This window comes from Gorilla gorilla, chromosome 21 (genome assembly GCF_029281585.2).
Source record: "Gorilla gorilla gorilla isolate KB3781 chromosome 21, NHGRI_mGorGor1-v2.1_pri, whole genome shotgun sequence".
Lineage (NCBI taxonomy): Eukaryota > Metazoa > Chordata > Mammalia > Primates > Hominidae > Gorilla > Gorilla gorilla.
The window spans coordinates 17,183,138-17,190,421 of record NC_073245.2 but is presented as its reverse complement, the minus strand read 5'-3'; the positions used below and the strand labels follow the sequence as shown (position 1 = coordinate 17,190,421).

The 7,284-nt window shown below is 36.1% G+C and overlaps 1 long non-coding RNA gene across 1 annotated transcript; it reads left to right on the top strand.

Annotated features, from left to right (window-relative positions):
• The first annotated feature begins 434 nt into the window (after window positions 1-434).
• LOC109024324 (uncharacterized) lies at window positions 435-6,212 on the top strand. Its single transcript, XR_002003804.2, has 3 exons — window positions 435-612; window positions 4,183-4,230; window positions 5,894-6,212. It is a non-coding gene; the product is annotated as an uncharacterized lncRNA (long non-coding RNA).
• The last annotated feature ends 1,072 nt before the right edge of the window (window positions 6,213-7,284 follow it).

Sequence of the window (7,284 nt, the reverse complement as noted above, 5' to 3'; positions counted from 1 at the left end):
GGAGTTAACTTATTTCTCAGAGTTTTGAACAACTTAAATAGTAGAGTTATATCTCCCTTGGAAGTTGGAAAGGATGTACTACTAACATTTTCCTGGCCTTTTTGGAGCATTATCTTTGCTAGATTTCCTATTCTCTAAATTATTTATTCAAACTTCTTAAACCATAAACCAATTAATTTCTACAAAGGTTTAACATTCTCCTAGGCACTTGTGATGAGATTAAAGATTATTAATGGCTTTTCAGAGCCAAGACTCATCTATTTTTGGATTTTCTAGTGCCCTTCATAGCAACATCTTAATATATTTATATTTGCCTGGCATATATTTTTTAATGGGAAGGAAACTGTAAAGTTTATTTTTAACTAACTGGTTGAATGCAAAAAATAGACTTTGCCCTTGGATAGTCCTTGTTTGTAGTGTGGGTATCAGGAGAATGAGGCAAGCCAAGCTGTGAGGAGTCTGCGGGTCAAGGCTTTGGCAGCGTGGAACCTGGGACATACAGTCCCCCTTGATACGGCTGTTCGGCAGACCAACTTTGTTGTAAATATTTAGATAAAAATGGGCTTTAGAGCAGCCACATCTGAAGACCCACAAGGCTGAATGTTACACAGGGTATGTATTCTGCTTTTGGCTTTAACAAATGTCTAAAAGGGAGAAATCCAATTGACTCTTGTTGTTTTAATGTTAATTAATTGCTGTGGTGTCTGTTCATCAAGTGTGAGTGTAGAAACCTGTTAGTTCACTTACCACTGGGGCTGGACTTAGCAGATGGGAAAAATATTATTTTGGCATGTTTTTAATGGCAGCACAATTTATTTTTATCTAGCTCTCTTTGGTGTGTATGAAAGGAGACTGCCACCTGTGCTTTGTGGATGAATGTCAATGATTCGGACAGATTAATTTATGGCTTAGTAGACAACCACAAAAGATTTCTGGGGTAGAACTCACCTTTTGGCCAGCTTGACATGAACTTCAATTTTACTTCATTTTCCCAGGCCTGGAAGATTGTATTTAAGTAATATTATACCAAGTAGAATATAATCTGTACTTTCTCTTAATCATGGAAAGTACAAATAAAGATATAGACTTGTTTCCATACGTCACTCTGTGTGTGTGTGTGTGCGTGTGCGTGTGTGTGTGTGTGCTGTATAAATCTGACTTACCTAAATTCTGACATTTGTAGCTGCCTTTTCAAGTGCTGGAAGCACAGATACATCTTGAATGATGTAAAAGCACATTCGTATTTTTAGCAATAAATCTTTGACTAGAATATCATTAAATAAATTGAAAAGCAGACCAATATTAACATTGTGATTTATATGCTACTTGCTGCTAGAGACTTGACATAGAATACCAATTATGAAAATGGTATAGTGCTAGATTTCTTCCTGAATTATTACACACACATTATACTTTGCAGGGAGCAGGTTTGACTTAAATGTAAATTACCAGGGCTTTTTTTTTGCTCTTTCAAAGGGCTATTTGTTGTATTACCCAGTGCTTTTCTGTCCCTCATAGTTGAAATAATTAAGATCATTTGCAGGGCCTGGTTTGCTCATTTTGCCTAGTTACATTGCTGCTATGGTCCATTATGTCTACAAGGGAGCACCATTATTTAATCTGAACATCTGGAATCCATCATGTGTAGTGAAGGACAAGATGTATCCTCATTTTTAAGCCAACTCCATGATAAAATTGATGGATAGGACCAATGTGTACAGGTGAAGAAGATTGATACTTAAGATCTGTATGTTGTGATAGGAAGATCATAAGAGGACTTTTATTCTGCTTCATTTTTTTTACTTTATTTCATTATATTGTATTTTATTTTATTTATGGCACAGCAATCAGAATCTGATTGAAGATAAACTCATCCTATTTGAGTCAGAGCATTAGAAGAAAGAAAGAACTGACACTTCTCAACCTTCTCTAGTTGAAGACTTCTCTTTGCTGTAACTACTTGAAGAGTTCAGCAGAAAAATTTTACTGAAGAATCCCTGATCCTCCTTTAAGTAGCTGTAGAGAATATTCACTAAGTGTAATGGGACACGTCTCTCTCATGCCCACTTCTTTTCTCTTATCCCTGCAAGAAAATGAAGTTTTGTTGGAGTCAGAGGTTTATTTTAGTTTATTTTAATCAGAAACGTGTATGAAATCCAAAGCACACGATCTTCATTTTTAATAACGTAAACCATCCCCATGTTTATGTGCTTTCTCTGGTCCTCAACCTTTTTTTTTCTTTTTGATTTTAAGAACATCTGTCCCCACTGCAACTTCACTTTCATCAGGAAATCTAATTACAGAGATAGAAAAGAGTATAGTAGGTGAAGCAAAAGACAGCAGCTCCACTTCTTAATACTGAATACTTAGATGACTGCCAGATGAACAGCTGGATCCTTGTGTGGCTAATAAACTAATTCACCTGGTGTAGAGAAAGACAGTTGATAGATCAAAAAAGTAGTACAGATAACAGAGAGCAAGTGATATGGATATGAAATACATTAAGGAGCATACAAATGCAGTTTGGCCAGGATTTATTTCTAGTTATGCACTGATGAGGAGACATGGGGAAAAACTGTCAAATTAAAAAAAATCTTTTTGGCAAATTTAAACTTTGCCTCTATCCTTTTTCTCTTAATCTGCTACCCAGATATGCACTTCAAATAGGAATGTGGGCCTACTGGGGCATGAAATAGTTGAGAGCTATTCAACAATGAGGAGAATGAGAGAAATCTATTTAGAAGAACATTTTAGAATTTAAGCCAGTTGAACCTTAATAGTCACAGATAATTTAACATGACCCCTAAACCATTAGGGGGATTTTCACTACAAGGACTTGGCTCTGTATTAACAATGTCATCCTTCTTAGAAATTGATAACTATAGAAGTTATCCTATGAGGAGTAAGATAAGAATGACTGCTCTTCATGTTTACAAGAGATTAGAGTGGGTAAGAACCAGGTGAAACAGGAATCCCAAGGGATCTCCTTCCTTCTCTTCTCAGAGTCATAGCCATTCCAGGGAATCTGCACATTTTCTGGCTTTCCCATTTCTATCAGATGGTTACTTAGGAACAAATGAAAATCAGCAAAAGTGCCATGATAATTATCACAAATTCGTATGAAATAATGAGGCAGTTGAATGCATTTTTTTCTGTCTTATCTCTGTTTGTCAATGAGCTAAACAGTGTGTTCAGGTCCCTCTGAATACTTGGAGGAGCAAGATTCTTTAGCCTTGTCTCACTGATCCCCAAAGTTTATCTAAGTCTTTCCAGAGGAGGACCTCTATTGTCAACACTTGATAGCCAAACCCTTCCTTTGTTTTTTTCCTTCTATACACTACTTGTTAATCAACTTGCACAAAACCAATTTCTGGTTCAACTTTGTCCTGAGCTGCTAACTGGCTATGACTTTATTTTACAGGTGCAGTAACTTTGTTAGCTGTTATTTTAAGGAGCTCCAGCCATGGGCTCATTTGATAGATTTAATTGCCAACTTCTTGAACAAACCCCTTGATTTTAAAATTTTAATTTAGCATGTTTAACATGAAAGAGGATTGCCAAATAAGCGTCCCATTTGATTTACTCTATAAGTAATACAGCTGTTTGTCTTTATTTGAAAAATAAAGGTAGACACTTAGAAATGAAAGATGAAAGCTTAGAATGTGACCTGTAAGTCCAGAAATCACAGACCAGAAAGCAAGAAAGGAACATGAACAGCACATGTCAAGTATCCAGGAATTTCTAAGTATAATGCAGAACTTGGGGCATGAGAAATAATCTCTCTCTCTCTGTGTGCGTGTGTGTGTGTGTGTTTTCTTTATCTGAGCATGTTTTTTTATATACTGCCTTTTCTGGTAACTTCATTAGGTCTGTATAATTATAGTTTGCTTCAACCTTAGTCTGCATCAGTATTCATTATTATCTATTTGGTGCATTGTAGCAGCATAAATATAACTAAATTACTAGGGTCAAACCATAATGGGAGCTGTTGTGATGGTAATTAGAGCAGAAATATAGTCCTTTTTTGGTAAAACTTGCAGAATTGTAGCATGAGGTGTGTTCTTATAGGGTACAATTAAAGCCAGGTTGTGGGTTCAAGGTGGTAAAATGATGGATAATGAAGGTACACCATTAATCACAGTTCTGAAAGATGCTCTGTATCAATTCTTTTCTCTCTGAAAGGTAGCTCAGAGGTTGATGCTAAGACAAAAACCAACAGAGGGCTTAGAGGTAAGATGCAAACTTCCGTGCCTTCACTAATTGTCACTAGAAAGCTGAAACTGTATTGAACTCTTTAAAAGGAAAAAAAGAAACTAGTAGAAAGCATCTCAGCATGGTTGTTGAGATCATTAAATTTGAACTTAGTGGAGCAATGCTTTAATTCTATGTGTCTTTGCCATGTTGGACTGAGTCTCTCACATAACATCTTTAGAATTTAGAATGTGCTATAACTTGGAGCGGAATCACCCTTATTGTCTTTACACACAGCCCATAATCCTGAAAAGCAGAAATAGAATTCCACTCTTAACCCCCTCAGTTTGCAGAATGTCTAAGTGTAGTGACTCTAGACTCAATGTGAGGTATGTGGAAATGCTTCAGAAGAGAACAAGGCCTCGGCTGGGCGCAGTGGCTCACGCCTGTAATCCCAGCACTTTGGGAGGCTGAGGCGGGCGGATCATGAGGTCAGGAGATCAAGACCATCTTGGCCAACATGGTGAAACCCCATCTCTACTAAAAATACAAAAAAAATTACCCGGGCATGGTGATGCATGTGTGTAGTTCCAGCTACTCGGGAGGCTGGGGCAGGAGAATTGCTTGAACCCAGGAAGCAGAGGCTACATACAGTAAGCTGAGATCATGCCACTGCACTCCAGCCTGGGCAACAGAGCAGGACTCCGTCTCAAAAACAAAACCTAAAACAAACAAAAAAAGAGAACAAGGCCTCAAAATTAACAAATATCTGCTGATTAACTTTTTTCACTAGCAGCAAAAAAATTGGAATAATTCTGAACCAGTGAAATATCTCATTAAAAACCTAATTAAAAAGTCTGTGTACCCAAAATGTAAGAAAGGCTTGCTCTTTAAGCACACAACTGAAGCCTTTGATGTCTACCTAGGATTGCTCATTTGATCTCATTTGATGTACTCCTGGAAACTTAGTAAGTATGTATGCATGAAGCATGTTCAAGGTTGTAGGCAACCTTTTCCAAACTAAGTTCTTTGCCCTTCATGGCTTTGTGGAATTTAGAAAATCAATTATATTTTATACTCTGAAATAAAAGTTTCCAATTTGGAAAGATGTTTAAAGTCAACGGTTGTTTCTCCAATAACTAACACAGAGCTTGGCATACAGTAGGCACCTTATAAATTTCTCTTTGAGAGAATGAATAAATGCCTGGGTAAAGCTAACTGATACAAAAGGGCTCAATAAACTATGTGAATATTAAATGAAAAAATGGAAAAACAATTGGCCTCTAGTAACCACACAGAAAACTGAGTACATGTTTTCTGCTCTTTCTGATTTTCCAAAACACACAGTTAAGAAGTTTCTCATGTAGCCTGACACATAAAGGTTTAGAATGGTGATTTATTTATTGGATATATTATTCATTATATAATCATTTGTGTATCTTTTGACATTAATTGTTCATCTTTGTATGATTTCATAATCAGTTATAGATTATTTGAGCCCTCCTTTTTTAAGGCAACTTTCAAATTGTATAGTTAATTTTATAGTTTTTTATAAAGCTACTCAAGTGATTCATTATTATAGATAACTTTGATTATATGTTCAAATTTTAAAAACTGATTAATAAGCCAACATTATGGCAGATTGAATAATTTCTTAGCAAATATATGCTTTTTTTTCCTTATGCCCATGCTTGATTTTCAGCTCAGCTGTTGGTCCATGGATGTTCGTAGATGTGACTTAAACAGATGCTTGAATTGTGCTATACATTTAGGCTTGCTTTCCCGCTCTGTCTTCTGCCATGAGAAGAACATATCTCACTAGCCACTGACCGGGACAAGGAAGATGAGAAATAGTCATGGCAGATCTATACCCAGCCTATAGCTCTGAGCGAAACTCTGAGTCAAACTCGGCCTGCATTTTGCGGACTCCCTGCTGGCCTGAAAAAATTCGTGTTCATTGTGGAAAGCCAATTTTCATTGTGGAAAGCCAATGAAAATAAAATTCGTGTTCATTGTGGAAAGCCACTAAGTTTGTCTGTTTTGTTATGTAGCATTGTTGAGAAAACAGTAGACTGATACAACTGTTTATGAATTAACACCATTTTGCTTTTAGGCACATCTTCTTTGTGTAGGTACCATAACATAGGTTCCCTTGATCTTTACCATAATCTCATAAATCAGACACTATCGTATCCCCATTTTATACATTTGAAATCTGAGGCCTCAAGAGGTGAAGAGAATCCCTAGGCAAGACTTGACACCAATTTGTACATCTCCAAATCCCATGTTACACGCTGCTTCATCCATTTAAATGTAGCTTAGTTAGCCTGCCTCTCTGGTACCTAGTAAGTCCTCAATAAACACTAATTTGCTTACCTTTCCTTCTTCTTTCTTAAATTGTATGTATCAAGTTAAATGGAAATTTGATTAAAATAAGCTAACCAAGGCCTTGTGTAGAATAGAAGGAGGTATTGTGCATGTTTTCTTCTGATAAGATGCTTCTAATATAGGAATGGAAGCAAAAATAAACTAGTATAACAATAAGAAGCTACCTGTCACATATTTAACAAATAGATTGAGATAGTAATTAAAGCATTGTCTCAATCCAGACATAATTGAAAAGCTGAATACTTCAGTTAATAATCACTTTAGAAGGTGAGAAAAAAAGAGATCTATGCAGTAATAAACAAAGTAGACTTAATTCATTAGTACTATTCAATCTCTCCTTAAACTGAAGATTAAGAGCTGATTGTAAGTATTTTATAGTCAGCACACTTATACTGTAACAGTACTACAGAAACAGTCTCTCCAAATGCATATTTAAAGTTGCATAGCCCCTCCTTACATGCATATTTGAAGTCAAATTATGATTTTTGGAAAAGAAGATCTATCCCTAAAAGACATTTCTCATTCATTATGACTGTCTGGAATACCCTCCCCTTCCTTGTATGCTTGGTACAGTAAATTCCTTTATATTTAACTTAAGGACCACCTCTTTTCCTACGCCTTTTCTGATCTTCCCATATAGATGGTCTTTCTCTCTCCTACACTTCAGTAACAAAAATGGCAAAATTTTAATAGATTTTGACATTG